Consider the following 17,788-nt stretch of genomic DNA (forward strand, 5'->3'; position numbering starts at 1 on the left):
CGCAGTTGGCCATACTCATACGCAAACGTGCGAGTCTACCTTTAGCGTATTGCTTTTATATGGCGGCGTGCGCGAAATACAGGGGACGATAATCTAGCTATCATCATCATCGTCCGTGAGGTCACGGGTACGAGAGACTGGGACAAACCGCGCAGATCTTGGATCCCTCGGCTCGTCAGCTCGCCTCATGGGGCTGTGTGGGTAACGCGCGGCAAAGCCTGTTTCACGCGTTGTGTTTATTTGGTGAAGGGGTATTTGAAGTAGCACACTTTATTAATGCTTGAAAACGTGGCACGCGTAGTCATCCTAACAAACACCTTCGGCGCTGAGGTGTCGAAGCGCTGGAATGGTGGTGTGCTGTTCTCTATCACAGTACAAAAATCTGGATGATGAAAATAAAATATCCAGCGCTACATCTACTGCGGCGAATAGGGTGTGCTTTTATTATGATTCGCACAAAATAAAACTGAGAAGAGAATTTCTCATCAAATTGAAAATAAAAGCCAAATTCGAGAACCTCTCGCGTGTGTAATAAACGCTTTAGTAAAAGCGACTCCGTGTATCCTGTTGGTTCCAGTGTGTTTTGTAAGTGCTGGTCTCTTATTACTTCCACGTTGGTTATTTTCTGAAGTTTGTAACCAGTAAACAAACATTCCCTCAAAATGACCGGCAGGAAGAAGCGATGGCTGGCTTCCGGAGTTCTTTATATGAAATCTCTGGGAGGAGTTAAGTGTCAGTTGCTGACGAGCATCTGTCCGTCAGCAACTGTCGAGTCACACATGCGTAGAATTAAGCGTCGGTGTCTGCAAGCATAAAGTAGCTAAAACAAGTGCGCGGTGCTTTGCAACACAACTGTGAGCGCGTGCACAGCTAAGAAGACAGCACGTCGTTTACTCTGGTGAATGCAAAACCTTCTACAAGCTGTAATGTGAAGCTCCAGGCTTCTTTTGAACATTTTAAAGATTTTGTAATATAAAAAACCCTGACGCACGTCGCGAAAGCCGTAATTTGAAGCTCCAGACTTGCTTTTGAACATTTTAAAGATTTTGGAATATAAAAAAGCATATTCGAGGCGCAGTTATTCATTAGAAAAAATCACTCTAAAAAAACGCCATACGCGTTTCTTTAATAAATAAACCGTTTTTAATCGGCATACACGCGAACTAACGTAGCCACTACGTGCTTTGTCATAGGGCGTCCTCTGCTGGCATCCTACCATGCTCCGTCACAGGAGGGCGCCCGTGAGGAGGCGCCACCGGAACATCTCGTCGCCGATAGGGCCAACTTTTGAAGATTTCGTGCCCATGACATGTGACCTCGATGACGTCACAGCGACTTCTGTGAGATCACGTGGCGCCAGGACGTCACTTGCTACTGGGACGTCACGAGTCAGGTGACGTGAGGTGACACCACAACGAGACATCGTGGCACCATTAGATCGCGTGGCACTGTGACGCGGCTTTATATACTTCCGAAACCCTCGCAATGTGCACTTCCATGGCCTTCTTAGCACGCCACCTTTTTCTTCTTTTTTCTTTTTTGGCAAAAGATATATTTGGAAAAGAGGCATCGAAGACCAGATTCCTTGAGTCCCTGAATCATACGCACCTAGAGGGCCACCTGGGGTGCAGTCGGTTCCCCGTCGGGTACACAAAACCCAAACCCGCCACTTCCATCCAGTCTAACATTGGTCCCACTTTCCGAAAAGAGCACCCGCGTCGGTGTCGAAACAGTGGAAGACTGACACACATGTCGCCCCAGAGCGCATTGGGAGCCAGTGAATCGAGCGCTGTAGCTCGGCCGCCATCGAACCGCTTCGATCGCATCTTGCGACCGGTCTCGAAGCACTCATTGTCCTTTAAGTTTCGTCAGAACCACATGTCGACGTCGACGCTCGTAGTCGTTCCTTTCTTTTGCCTGGTTACTTTTAGCGGCGATGCATTAACTTGTAATCAATGAAGCGGCCCACACGCACCCGCCGCGCTTTTGGCCCTGCTCGCGTGCTCCATGTTACATGACGAAGCCATCAAAGGACGAGACGAAGCGAATACGAGAGAAGGTGAAAATAAAACAAAGACCCCAAAAGGAAACGAATATCGACAACGTCTCGGTTATGCCGTTCGCCCTTATTTGTTTTTAGTTTTGTCCTAATTTGTTTTGTATATATTTATGGTAAATTACGAGAAACCTTCCCAAGCTCCTCCCATAGCCTCATTACCGCCAGTCACTGTTTCTCCGCCGTGCGCAAATACTCCGCTGCCGAGGCCCTTGTGATGTCACATACCTTCCGGGCTAATCTCCGGAGCAATTTCAATTGCGTCTGATTTATTACTGAATTGATTAACTACTTGAAGCGCATTCTTAAACCGTACCCGACTATATATGTGGCGCTAAAGAGAGCGAATTGGAAATGAGATGCTAATTGCATTCTCTTCGCATTGCTGCACCTATCTACGGACTGAAATGTAAGTACGTTCCAGAGGCCGTGGTTACTCGCTTTTAGTACTTCTAATTAAAGTAATACATTTCTTTCTAACTTTAAAGTAGGGTGGTGCTACGTGGATCATTTTTTTTTATTTGTCGAAGGGTATGAAAAAGGGTGCCGTTTTGGAATGTGCCGAAGCTAAAACATGTCCTTATAAAACAATTTAAGCAAATATTTAAAAAAAAAGTGGAAGATTTACATTTAGGAAGTTTTGAAATCGGCCGCTTCTTTGAGTGCGCGCTGTCATCGGTGCCTACATGTCTGTCTGTCTCAGGGGGAAAACATCGTTTGTTGCACTCAGAGGGCCAGTGTGTTGCGCTCAGTGCATGACTTGTGTTGTGAAATGACGGCTAAGCATTAGCCAAGGCTACACGCTCGAGCTGAGTCACACCGGAATGCGCGCACTTCAAAAGACAAAAAAAAAAAAAAGAAAAAAAGAAACGATTGGGCGAAAAAATGGCTGAGATGTCACCAGTCAAGTAAATGCGGGTGAGCGTAAAGGCACTCTCTATATCCCAAGTTCCCGCCGAAATCAGCTGAATTGATTTGCCAGGTGTTCAGTATTCGCAACTCCGGAGGAGCCAAGGACGCCACCCAGCGGAAAAAAAAAAAAAGGACGTGAAGGTGAGAGGTGGGGAGCCACCGCTTATCAAAATGTATACGTGTAGCTAAAACTGGCGCGACCTGACGGCCGAAATGTGAAACAGAGGGTTCATACCGCTAAGAGTTGTTTTTATGGAAGAGGCTATCATTTGACATCTCTATGACGGATCTGATTAAGCTCGCGCATCGAATGCATCGCTTTTCGATGATCGAACTTGGGAGCTCTGTGAATCTCATTACCTATCACTCCCAATCAGATCGCGGCATTAGCTGATCAGGACGACGAAGGATCAATCACAAAGCGAGAAGAATAAACATAATTCGACACGTCCTACCCATCTGTCAGTGCCTAAAGTGAGTTTCGGTGAGTAAGCCATTTGATAACTGGAATTGGAGAGGGAGGGGGGGGGGGGGGGGGGAGACTCACGAAAATGGTTATGCGCAATATGGCTTACATCTGAAACGGTAACAAGAAACAAATTGTTAATTAAAACTCACCCCCTGTCTAGACTCTGACTCCTTTCCCAAGCTTGGTCAGCTGCAAAAAAAAGAAAAAGCGGAGTATTTAAATATTTGAACTTTTACAAATTCACAAACAAAAAGTGAAAGCCGTTTACAACTCCCTGTAACGCCGAATTGGAGCGCAGTTCTTGAGGAGGAGGGAAGGGTACCGAGGGAAGGCTCTCTCCTCCTCCTCCCCTCATTCTTGAATATGCTCCGGGGGGGGGGGGGGGGGGTCACGTGACCCTGGGGGAGGGGTCATGTGACCTTGGGGGGTCACGGGACCTTGGGGTGACCCTGGGGGGTCGCGTGACCTCGCGGTTACGCTGACGGCGACGGCGACGCCGACGCCGCTCAAGCCGGAAACGGGCGCCTAAGAGCTGCGCTCTAAAAAGCTTTGACTTTAAGGGTGGAACGCGATAGGGTTATCGGACCCGGTTCGCATCGTCTTCTCATTCGCTTCTGATGTTCTTCCTGCCAGCGAGCAGAAAGTGTGGCAGACATGGACTTGTCAGGGTCGTGTGTTCGAATCCCGCCTAAAGTTCTTCAAACGTCTTCTTAGGTCAAACGAATTACTTTATAAAGTTAAATAATTTGAGACACGCGGAGACCTTTAATTCGCTTTACATGTAGTGTTTTATAATCACTTTCATTCCATGCGTGACGTCACGTTTCACGAAAACATGGTTTGAAATTCCCGCGCCGAATCATGTCATGACGTCATGACCCTTTCGAGCAACGTTACTACCGGGTGAAACAAGGAGACGGTAGGCACTTTAAATCGACCGGAAAATTCAGCTTCTTAACCTATCGCGCTACAACTTTGTGCAGCGTTGCCCACAGATGGTGCATTTTTTTTGTAAAATTTGCAAAGAGCGAACTTACCTGAGGGAAAAGTAAAGAAAGAAAAAGGCTTAGCTCCTATGGAAAGGCAGCGACGCCACCGGTCTGCAATCAACACGGCGCCGTTTTGCACGGGAGACAAGAGATGGCGCAACGAACGCCGCCAACGAACGAGCATACGGGCGCCGAGAGCCGGCCGAGGTATTCCTCAAAGGCTCTTTAGCAGACGATCTTTTCGACTCAAAAGCGGCGAGCGTTCCGCAGGCGGCGACAGTCGCAGAAACAAAAAAGACAGGCGCGGTAACAACAAGGAGCTGCAGTTCCTTGTCTGCTAATTACGCCGGCTCTCGGTGTCGTCTGCTCGTTCGTTGGCGGCAGTTGGCGTCGCGACCGCTTGCGCCATCTCTTGTCGACCGTGCAAAACTGCGCCGTGTTGATTGCAGACCGGTGGCGTCGCTGGATTTCCATAGGAGCTAAGCCTTTTTCTTTCTTTACTTTTTCCTCAGGTAAGTCCGCTCTTTGCAAATTTTACGAAAAAAATGCACCATGTGTGGGCAACGCTGCACAAAGTCGTAGCGCGATAGGTTAAGAAACCGAATTTTCCGGTCGATTTAAAGAGCCTACCGTCTCCTTGTTTCACCCGGTAGATTACCTCAGTTGTGGAACTCGAGCGGAAGGGGGTTCCCCCCCTCACTCACTTCAATCCGCCAAGTGTCGTTCGAAGCGCCATCTAGATTTTCGTTTCATAACTGTGCGTTCCAAAGAGCAGAGATGAAGCGCCATCTATACGCCGTGCTTCGAAACGTGCGTAGCGATCCCAGCGATCCCGACCCGATTTCACCGTGCCCGATTCCCATAGAACACACTGCAGTTACCAAAGCAGCCGTCTGGCGGCGCGTCGAGCGACGCTTGGCGAGTCGTGGTGAGTGAGGGGGGGTACTGTTCGTGCATGCAGCGTCTATGAGCAGTTCCGTAACTGAGCTAATCTAATAACGTTGCTTTCGAGTCATCAGGATTTTCGCGACACGCCACCGACGCCGGTTTTTCTGCCACGCCACCGAGGTCTGATTTTTGTTGCGTTAAAATGCGCCATTCGGTAGCAGTTGTGTCAATAACGCGAGGCGATCGTAGTTGGCCGTCTGCTTTCAGTACGTACGTCGAGTGCAAGTTCGTCTGCCTTTCCGCGTAGGTCACGAAAGTTGCGTCTGCGTTCGATGTGGATTCGAGTCCAGTTACACGCGCTAGAAGCGATGTCTAAAAACCTGATCACTGCCGCCAATGTCGTCTGGTGAGGTGTGGCCGAGGCCCTATTGTTGTTCCTTATTTTCATATAATACTTTTCGGAAGTCGAATGCTTAGGAACACGAAGTAGCGTGTAGCAAACCTCATTATTTAGTTATTTTTATTAGTTTCTTTTAAATACCCCTTTCTTAATTGGAGAGTTAGGATGTTTATTTTTTCCTTACGAAAATGTTTTGTCGTAAACGGATAAATTTAAAACGAATGATAGTAACGGCGAGACTCATTTTTACCCGCCATTCAAATTTTAATAAAATGACGAAATCAGAATGTAAAGTGCTGGATCAGAGCTCACCGTTGTCAGTACCGTCTTTCTCATCCTGGCTACGAGTTGGTGAATGAACACTACTTCTGAAAAAAAAAAAAAAAAGAAATGAATTTTTTGGACAGATTTTTTGCTTTTTTATTACGTATGATACCGCAAATCATCGCACCTGCATGCGTCTCCCGTCAGCGCGTCCCTTGTGGCAGGTTTCCGAACGGCAGACACCACCTCCTATGGCAACAACCGTTAGGTTTTCCATGACGCAATACAATCGACGCTGCAGAAGCACTACGGCAACTACTGCAGACTGATACTCTACGCTGGACACAAAGCCATTGAACGCCTTCACCGCACCGTATTCCATTGTATCCACACTGTTGCCGACATCAAAGTCTCCCGATTGGTTACTCGAAGCGTAATGCTTAGAAATGCTTTTGTTTAGCGTTGATTTTGACGCCAGCCAACTGTAATTACAATCACAAAGTAAACTTATTACACAGTACCTTTTTTTTTTTTGCGTGATCTTTATCCAGGGTGCAACTGACGGATCGTAGACCCGTTCCACAGGGTTGGTACATCTATGACATATGTTTACTACGCCGTGCGTGAGAAGGCGCTACTATCGGTGGCTTCGAGGCAGCGTGCCGGCCTACGGAACCCTAGGTGGCGGTTCGAATCCCTTTCATTTAGCGCTCTCTGGGCGGCACCATTTTGTGCGACCGCAGCGCCCTCTCCACACATCCGGGAAGTTCAGCGGGTTCGGCGGGGCAAAACGAGAGAGAGGGCACGCGCACGACTCCGCTAGCAGACGACAAACCGGGAGGTTGCCGTTCTCCATCTTTGGGCTGTATCGGCGGGCTCTACCGAACATCGAACTCTCGCTCGTGGCTACCGTTGTGAAGTGGTTCGCGTTCTTAGAATAATTGTGGCTACTCCAAAATCAACCTATAGCTCTCTGTTGTTCTATTTTGCTAAGTGATCAACTAGCATATCTTTTTTCCGTTACTTAAATAGCAGTTGAGTGAGCCGGCAATACTACCCTCAACTACTGCTTGTATTGCGGCAGGAGAGCACGTTTTATTTATTATTTCAGACTTCCACTCACGGTCGCTAAAAGCCTACACCAGTACGAACTAGTGTATAGTAAAAAAGGTACAGCAACCGGATTTACTTTTCGCCAAAGAGACCGGCCAATCTGACACAGTTTTCCCAATATTTTTTCTTATTTGCACGCAGGTAACAGCGCAATTGGACCCCGTGAGTCTTTTTATCTAGCATAATATTACACGACAACTGGCATACCAAAATCTGCGCATCTGCGCTTGAAAGTTCCAAAATGACGCGATTTTAAACAGAGTTTGCACGCCAGCCGGACGCTAGCTACAGCCCACTCGGCGGAGCGTACGTCATGCGGGGTGAGAGGGGGAGTGCATTTTTTTCTCTTTTACCCTCTCTGCTATGACCCTAATGGAACGGTCTATACAGGGACCTTACGGCCGAGGTGCCCGCAATCTGACAGAGGCTTCTTGTGGAGAACGCGCCGTGTAACCGAAATTTCAATTGCACGTCGAAAGATCCTCAGGTAGTTGAAATTATTCCTCGGTCCACCGCTAGGGCGTGCCAAATATGCCTTTAGTTGACTTGGCACGTAAAACTCCAGAATTTGACTTGGTCGTGCGCGAGTTAGTTTCAGCGTCGGCTCCGGTTCCGGTTGTACACTGCGTCGGCTCCGGTTGTACAAATAATTTTACCAAAAACGAAAGCGGAATCGGGGAAAATGGTGCGATGAGGCGCAAGTGTGGCTGCGAGGCGTTTTGCTTTACAGCTTCCCTCCATTTACGACGTCAGTGGGTCGCGATCGTCAGTCCCGAGGGTTATGTGCCAAACTTGCCGTGCGTCTCCGGAAAAGCTTGTAAAGTAGACCAAGGGGTCTCGGTATCGGCTTGGATTCTCCTGTCATGCGTGTATTTCATAAGATTGCGTTGTCCGTGATGCCGTAGTTTGTCCTGCAGAAAAGCAGTTGCATTTGTCTTATCGCTTTAAAATCGCTTCGTCGCCTGCTGCTGTTCGAGTCGTTCACATTGTGGTCTTAGGCCGCGGGAAAGACAACGACGCCACTATACTCGAGCCCTCCGGTCGCTCGGAGGTCTCAATGAACTTGGAAACAAGTGAACATCCCTTATTTAATGACAAAGAACACAGAAAGACGAGGAATCATCGGCTCGGTGTAGAACCGCGGAACAGCATCGAGTGTGTCGATGGGAAACGGAGCTTGGTAGATGCTCAGGCTTGGGCATAAAGTTTAATCAACAATGAGGTAAGAAGAGCTAAATAGACATTCTCGGCGAGTGATAGTTTTCTAAAAGTCGTTTCATTCTGCTCTGACAGCCTGCGGGGAGAAGCCTGTACACAAGCAAAACACGATCTACAGAAAAACCATGCATGACGCGCCGAAACAATTCGAATCTCGCAAAAAGAAGAAACCGTGCCAAATACCTAAAAATGTTGGGTGATGACTGTTTATGTACAAAATTTATTCAATCTTACTTTGTTCGCGCAAGCTCTGAACGGTAACAGTAACCTAACGGTACAGTTTTTTTTTTTATCGGTTTTGATTGGTGTTGACGCAGAACGGATCAACAACGCCAGCCAAAATTAAGCTGCCGCATAATATAACACCACAAGGTGGGTGAAGTTTTTTTGCTGCCTCTTTGGCGGTAAGTGTAGCACTCCTAAATTGCATTATGCGATGTTTTATCGTTTTGAAAGAAAAAAAGAAAACAGCTTTCGAAAAAGTTGTTTACTTTATTTTAGACGATGTATATCGGGAACCACTTCTTCATTTTTTTAATGATTGTCCTGATATTTTGAAGCACAGTTGGGCTTGAAACATGTCGTCGCCACTTTATAACCACAAAAATACACCGAGCAAAAGGTATATTAAAAACAGCCACCGCATGGGAGCGCGGAGGTCCTGACTGTGCCCAGGGAGATTTCAACGTACGGAACACTCCGGCACGCTCTACCATGTATGTTCCGTGCCCTGTAATTTTACACTCTTTAGCTAACGTGCAACGGAGTGGATATAAAGGATGAAGCAAATCGCCAAACAAATCGAAATATGATTTCTTCCCTGCAGCTTTCTCCGGTTTGGCTTTTCTTAATTAGCCACTATTTTCGGAGGTCGATTTCTTTCGGAAAGACATGAAATCCGACGCGTTTTTGCCTGATGCTCTTATTGCAGCACCCTGGCACACAACAGGTGAAGTTACCCATAGAAAACTGGAGTAAACACCCGATTAAAAGTATCGTGCTAACCCAACATTTTTTCGGACGCCGGGCTTACAATGCCCACTGATGCGGCCGCAACATCGGGGAGAAGTACATCTATGCAAGAATGCACCGCGACAGCGATGGCGTCGCGCAACTCCTGGTGAGATCGGTCTATTAGGCGTGTTTACCTAAACGCTCTCGACGTAGTCAACAAAGCTTTTCCGAATACGCGCCCCGGGTGTGGTCCAACGCATTTGTCAACGGCAAGCGGACCAACGGTATGCTAAAACTCCCTACTGTCGGCTCCGGTGGGTCCAGTGGAATACAGTACAGTGCAAACGTCTGCGCCGACTCAACAGGGTGTTCTTAAGCGCTTTTTGGGGTGTAAAAAATTATATAAATATACCAATAAACAGAGTGTATTGAAACTTTTCACAAAAGTGTCTTTAAGTCGTTAATTGATCATACCCAAATGTAAATTTCAAGAAAAAAAAAAGATTTTTTTCTATGCACAGTAAGGAAAACGGCACATATCTTCTGGTTGACGTTGCTGCTCCCAGATGGCACCAGAGACGCTTAAACCCGGCTGGATTTGATTTCGGGTATTCATCTCAAATGGCGTTTTTGCTTTATGTTGTGACATCTTGGAGTATAGCAGCCTCAATCAGAAGGCTTTTGCCATTTTTCTTTTCGTATACAAGGAAATAACACGTCACGTCCGGATAGCGATCGAGAACACCCTGTAGTTTTCTATACAAGCGTCTACAAGATGAAAACAAAAACAACTAAAATGCTCGTAAGAAAGTGGAGAGTAGCATACGGGCGGATTGCGAAGGTTAAACACGGTGCCGTGGTTGCTGCGTGCAATTTCGCTCGGTGCGTTGGAAGGAGCGCGTCGATCTCCGACGTTTTTGACTTACCCTCAAACTACTAATCTGCAAGAAAGTAACGGCAGAAAAGTGCGCATTTGCAACGTGTCGAGAGGAAACATCCAAAATCTGAGTGCAAGTTGTGTGTGTGTGTTTTTTTATGTTGAGAGTTTTTGAAATTTTTTGAAAAAACAAACAAAAACAACTAAACTGCATGCAAGAAGAAAAAAAGAAGGGGAGGGGGTGACGTATAGTAGAGGAAAAAATATTAAATACGAGCATTCGAAATGTTATTTACGCAAGGCCCAGCAGGTGTAAATCCAAACTGATACCTAGAGTCTATGCTTTTTGAATCAAACGTTTCTACTGTAGGATGGCGTTTTTAGTTTATTTCGAGCACTTTACGTTCAGGATTGCTAATTACATAAAAAATAATTTAAAAACAAGTTATATATATATATATAAAACACAGTTTTATGAACACTTCTATCGGTCAATGCCCCGAAAGATAGAAATGCGAAACCGTGATCTTTAATTCTTTGATATAATTATTTCTGCACGTTTCAATGTGTAACTGCCCACATTACGTTCGAGATGGCGTACACAGGCAGCACCTCCAAGAAAGCAAGGCTGTAGTGCTAGGTTTTTTGTCGTCACATACAAGAGGCCATCACAGATTAGACGCAAGTATTGCGCCAACGTTCGGCCTGGATTTGTGTTCTCACGGACGGAGCGTGAGAAAATCCAGCGCTACGGTTTTCCTACCCAGGTGGTGTTGGCACAATTAGAGTATCCACCTTATGCTTTTTGGGAATATAACAATATACCCCCTTCGGAAATCACGTGCCGATTATTAGAAGGTCGAAACCACTGCACAATGGCGGGAGGTTTTAGTCCGCCATTGTGCAGGGATTCTATAGCTGCCAAGAGAGGGCAGTCTTTCGAAGGGGACCTATACCGCAAAGCCGAAATGACAGGATCTATATTCACTATTAAGTTATTGGAGTCACCGAGTCATATTGCTAGTTAGGGCTGTGGATTTGTCTGCTTGTAATGTTGGTGCCATTTTTTTGTAACAAGTCATGAAATGTAATCGTCGTTCACAAATCCCCAATGACGTCACAGTTATAGTGTGTACTCACCAGTCTGGCGAACTCTTCCCTTTCTTTCTTGAGTTTTGAAGTTTCTTCTCTTAGAATGAACGCTGGGCTGGTATGATTGTCTTCGAGGCCATTTATTTGTCTGTAAGAATATACAATTTATAATTTAACAACTTTCTAATATCTATATATAGAAGGAAAAGCTACCTGGTTGGCTACTCGAGAGCTCCGTCGGCAGCCATTTTTTTTTTATTGGAAATTTTACAAAATCATTTACAACTTTTGAATAAGGTATCGTATCGGGCTGAAACTTTGGCATTTGGTTCAAACCTCTAAGGCTACCTTTGGGTGGAGAATGAGCGTTCGGCGATGCAGAGTTTAGTTGTTTCGGTGGAAGCAGACCTGAAAATTTTTTTTTTTTTTTTGAACACCCTATACTATACACTTTCTAGTATGACATAGCATGATGAAACTGTGACGTCATGAAGCATAAATTGAGAAATAAAAAATAAAAAAAACTTAGTACACAATCTAGTGGGAGACGCGTTCCAAGCACCGGTGTAAAATCTCAAAAATAATGTTATCGTACCGTTGTGGTTGTTGATCTTGCACTTTCCGGGTTTCCACGTCGTCGTCTGCATGTTCGGCGGTATTCATAGACGCGGTGCCGTCGTCTGCGTCAGTGGGGGCCTTGGAAATAACGCTCTCCCGGTGGTCAGGTTTCTCGACTCGAGGAGCGTGCTCCTCTTGAGGTTTCGTTTTATGGAAGTCCAGCGGGTTCGAAACCGCTTTCCGGCGGCCATGTTTAAGTCTTTCCTGGCGTTTTTGTTCCTCTTCTGCCTCTTTCTTTTAAAATAATAATAATAATGAAAACGTTAGCACTCGTTTGCTTGTGTAAGGCGATGCAGTTTAACTGGTTTAACACGCGCAGTCAATCTGATTGACCGTTAACACATGTTTAAGGAAGGTGGATGTTTTATGGCTTGGTTCAGGAGTGCAGTTACCTCTAAAAATATATGGTAAAAAAAAGTTCGCTTTCAAAGTTAATAAAGTCGAGAGCTATGAGGGTTGAGCGGAGATTAAAAGTTTTTCAGTATTTGCGGAATCGAATCAACGCACTATCTACGAAAAACGGTCACTTATAAGATTGTCATAAGTATCTAAAGCACAATATTAAAAGGATGACTCGTAAAATATAGGCAGATCGAAAGGGTCCCAGGGCCATCCAGTAGATGGCGCCAGTGCATTTCCTCGTCGTAAGTGTGGTTATACAAGCCGTTGCAACGCAGACGATCGCACTCAATCGAAAATACGTGAACCGGCCTCAAATATAAACTCACATAAAGGTCGAGCTCACCCGAGATAGATAGTCGTTGTATTCTTTTCGCCTCTCTAAAGCCAGTCGTCGTTTGCGTTCGAAGTCTTCTCTGAGCGGCAGACTGAGCGACTCCGTGGGACCGGACCCGCCATTTTGACTATCATTTGCGACTGGGGCGGCGTCCGTCGTCTGCAAAACAATGGAACATTATCACCAACATTTATTCACAAACTCCTCCGATGCATGGAACGAAGTATTTAAAAAGCGATCGTTTAAATAATATAGTCCTTTCGAGACGTGAGAAAAAAAAAAAAAAAGAAGAACGTACTGTTTAGTATTTTCCCGCTAAATTTAACGGGGAAATTGACGTCACACAGCCTGCGGTCACATGACGTGATTACGTGACGTGACGTCACAGTCGTGGTGTCGGGTAACACAAGGACGCTACGCGAAGTCAATTTTTCCGCTAAATTTAGCGGAGACATTTCGCATGACGCCAGGTCACGTCACTTGGTGTAAATTTTGGTGCCACGTGACACTATTACGTCACGTGATCAGACGTTAGGTGACGTTAGGTCACGTGACATTGATTTTCCCGTTAAACTTTAGCGGGGAAATTTGCCCTCGTTGGTCAGATGCGTAATCTTGTTGTTTTTTTTTTCAATCAAGAGGATTGATAACAATCATCTCACTCTAGTGACAATATTTTTAGGACTGCCCCGACAAGCTAGCATTCACTGAATATTATTCATACATATAACGACGCTATAGCTCGCTTTAGAATCAAGTCTCTTCTTAAAATAAATTCCAAAAAGCATTCAATAGACTTCGGAACTCTACACGGCTGACGTCGACAGCTTCCTCTTCGTAAACAACATCTCTCATTGCTCTTGTTTTTCTGTTGTCACAAAAAACTTTTTTTTTTCAGATAAAAAAACTTGTTGTCACGCCACCTGTACCCATTCACACAGTCCAAACGTCTTTGATGAAATTCAAAACATTACCCTTCGGTTATAGAGTGTGGCTTCCCCACATCAATAGTAATTATGCAGTGAAGCCAGCTTCGGCGAGCAGTCTCGCAGGTTTGATTGAGAGCTGGCGTGAACGTGAACGTGGCTAAGGACTGCTACCCTTTCTTCTCTGGACAACAAACTAACAAACAAATTAAAGGTGACGGGCACTGAAGTGACTCGAGTGAACTCACTTCTGTCATGAATAATTCTTCATAGCCGATCGATCACTTTGTGAAAGGATCTGGCAGCAGAATCGATACCAGCTGCTGAAAGAAAAACCCAATGATTGAATCGGTTTTGGGGGTACAACAAACACGCTCTTAAAGCGAAAAGACTGGTTCGCACATTTGAGTTTGAGTGGGATCTACCGCGAGTCCGAAAAATCGGTGCCTGTAGATAAGAAAGCTCAAGCTGTCACCGAATGGGCACCGAGCAGGTCAGTTTCACCGTGTGAAACTTCAAGACTTACGTCTTACGTTTCTTTGTGTGTGTGTGTGTGCAAAACACACACAAAAGAACAAACAACTTGCCAGTGTCACCGTTGGGCACATTTGCAGATGACCGAGTAAGCGACGCTATTTCCTTGTGGCTCCATCTCCGGGCAGGCGCAGCAAGGTATAACAACAGAGTGCGTCGTTCACTCGCTGCGCTTATCGGGAGATGGCGCCACATAAATAGCGTCGCTTACTCGGTCGCCTGCGAACGCGCCCAGCGATGACTTTGGGCAAGTTTGTTGATCTCGCCTTCTTACAGACACACACAAAAAAAAAAGAAAACTAGCTTTGAAATTTTACACGGTAAATCTGACACGGTAAATCTGGTAAAAGTTTGACCTTTCTTTTGGGCAGGCGCCAATCTTTCCGGCTCGTTTTACAGCGGAAGGTTCGCTTGTGCTACCCTGTATTTTACGCATTATTTCTTCACCGTGTGCTTGAAATACAAGAATAACAGGCGCCGCTTCTTATAGGTGGTGGACTCGATCTCGCAAATACTCCGAAACATTCAGACTGGTTATGGGTAGGTCGAAAGGGTTTCGTCTGCTATCCGATAGGTGGCGCCAGCGTGTCAACGGGCTCTCGCTTAAGTCAAAAGAATTGGAGTGTATCCCTTATCATGCTATTAAACGTTTCCATGATCATCATCATCATCATCGTCGTAAGAAGTTACGAACGGTTCCAACGCAGTTCATCACACTCAAATGTAAATGTGTGAAGCGGCTTAAACGGAAATCCCACAATCGCTATAAATACGCGTCTTATTTGTCTTTCAACATGAAAAAAAAAAACACAAAAAATGGTGCACACGTATTTCATATCTCCGCGAGCGACGTTCGATGTTTGTTGCTTCGGTAGATAAACAAGATTGACAACACCAAAACCTAATTTCAGCACGGCCCTATAGATGCCAAGCGCAAGGCCACTAGCGCAAACGTCTTAACAGGAAAGAGGAAAAAAAAAACAAAAAAAACATCGCCGTGTAACAGAACATTCATTCGAAGCTCCATTTCACCCCTAAAACTCTCAAGCCCGGGGCGCAGAAAACATCCCACCAGGTATTCGAGGTTAGCGAACCTTCCGCTATATTTTTGAAAACAAGCGAACGTTCTTCTTGGGGTCACTAATTACAGCTAAGGAAACGCCGGGCGCGACATTTTAATGCGAAAGCATTTACTGTCTCATGGAGCGAGCCGACGTCATCAGCTTTGAAGCCGCGCCGAACGGCACCTTAAATCCTTTCTCCAAGTGAAGCCCGCTCTTAGCTACGAAACCACGCGAAAAGCCTAGCCAACGGCACCTAAATTCCCCGATCCCAAAGGAGCGGAGTAATGGATTTTCGGTTACGGTCCCATTGGCTGGCGCGCGTCGACGAGGCTCCCATTGGCCACTGCGCGACAGTTTCAACGACCGCCACCCCATGGCGCTGCGTGTCCGTCAGCGCGGGCGTTAACACGGAGCGTCTAAGGTCAGCGCGCCGCTCGCGCGCACTGACCGGCGACGAAAAGTACGCAGCAGACGAAGTAAGGGAGCGGACGAGCGTCTTGCATGCTTTCGCATTCGCAACTCATAAGAAGTGCTTACCTCGAGCCTTTTTTTATGTTCAGGCTTCTTGCATCGTGATTCTCTCATCGGCGTTCTTATCATTGACTTTGGAGCGATAGTAATTAGATGCTTGGCACTCGGCGCGCTCTAGTACTTAGCGATGAAAATGGGAAATAATAATCTCAAACGCAGGCTCTCGTGAAAAAAAGAACTGCGCATAAAACAAGGCTCTTCTTTTTTATTTACAGCACTTCTGGCATTAGTTTAGTTCTTGGAGCTTTGTGACTATGCCTTTCTGACGTTCTTGCACCACAATACGTGCAAAAGTTTCGGAGTTCTGCAAAAAGTGCAGTCCCGCTACTGTGTCATGGTGTTGGCTTTAACAAACATGACAGCGTCCATGAAACAGAGCAGACACTGGTCTCTAAAGGACGTTGCATTAAAGAGGAAAAAAATGGGGCACGATCCCCTAGTATTCAAATGCGTGTGTTAAGTTCAGTTGCGGGGCTGCCATCTTGTCAAACCGCATTATCACAGTCAAGATCGAGAAGAAAAAAAAATAGAGAAAAAAAAATAAAAATAAAAAAAACGTGGGAATTTCGATGGCTTCATTACAAAAATATTTTTCTTTATTGATTTAGGTTTGTTCATCAGGTAGCTCTTCGATGACCAAGAGCTCTGATAAATAAACGAACAAATGGTAGCCCCGTTCGTCGCAGCCTAGTTTTGGTGTGTTTTTTTTTCTCGGGGACAAAATGTAGAAAGGAACGATGATCCTTTGTACACGAACGGCGAACTGTTCCACGCACGCCCGCATACAGGGATAAAAGAAACAACAACAAAAAAATAAGATATATTAGAGTACGTGACGACGAATAGCGCGTTCATTAAGAAGAGAAATTGCCAGGGCGTTGCCCGTATCGAAGCCAACTGCCTGTTTCACTTTATTTTTGTCTTTCTAATTCGATATTTTCCAGTAAGCAGAAAACTCCGCTTACCATAAAATTTACCAGCGTGAAAGTTACCCTGTTAAGGGCGCACCTCATTTTCATTAACCGGGCATTGAAACCACGCGGCGTGCAGTCTGCATTGAGCGAACTGTTCCAATACGAAGCGTATTACCAGTCATATCTGGTTAATGTATAGACCCTGTTAATGTGAATACCTCGCTATATAGGCAACACTTTCTGAATTAGTTCACCTCGTTAATATAGACGGCTCACATTATGTTTGTTTGCTGTTGTTTTTTTTTTTCGGGGGGGGGGGGGGGGGGGGGAAGGGGGGAGAGAAATGGAGGTGCCCGAATTAACAAAATATAACTAAAAAAAGTCTGCGTAATAGGTTACAATATCCGATTGTGATATTAACCGGGAGGGAAGAGCTATTGCACAATACGTTACGAACACGAAGCACCGCGGGTACGCAGAATTTCAATTACTATTTTAGGCTTGTGGCGGTTTGTGCCCTCGCCCGCAAAGAGGGCAGACGCGCGTGACCTGTTTTTATTTCTTTATTTATTTTGCTTCTATTTTTTATATATATATTTCGACACTTTATGTGTCTAGTTCTCGCCGGGTGTCGTTTCTCTTTTTATACGTATTACTATTGCTTTTTAGTGCTTTGGAAACGAGGTCGCGGTATTCGTCATACGTGGAAACTGGGTCACAAAAATCTGGGAAAGTGCATTAGCCGCGACTTGTTTCGGGTTGATCGCTGCAGTTGTCTGAAATTGTGAAAGGGGGTGGCGGGTCGTGTAACGTCAGAATATGGGTGTCGTTCACGTTACGGCGCGTTAGCAATGTTGGCTACACCGCTCACAGAGGGTGCGCTCAGAACGAATGAATATCATTAGCTTAATTGTACCCGCGAGCGAGATTTCGTGTCGGCGTATGTCGTCGTCGTGGAGCTTGTGAAGGTTGACTGCTTCTTGATGTGTGAGCGAGCGTGACGCTCCTTTATGTTTCATGGGATGATTATTATCGAAGTATCATATTGTGCTTGCTGACGTGCTAACCGAAACTGCGGCTTGAAAAAAAAAAAAAAAACAGCAACAACATTGCCTCGGTTTTTGCTAAATATGCTGGCGAAAGTTTGCCTCGCATGAGCCGTACTTTTTTTTTACCGCGATTCTTGAGGCGAATAAGAGCGTAGTTTCATAGCGTAAAAAGCAAAAGCAGCAC

This window comes from Ixodes scapularis, unplaced genomic scaffold, assembly GCF_016920785.2.
Source record: "Ixodes scapularis isolate PalLabHiFi unplaced genomic scaffold, ASM1692078v2 PGA_scaffold8__174_contigs__length_109621045, whole genome shotgun sequence".
NCBI lineage: Eukaryota > Metazoa > Arthropoda > Arachnida > Ixodida > Ixodidae > Ixodes > Ixodes scapularis.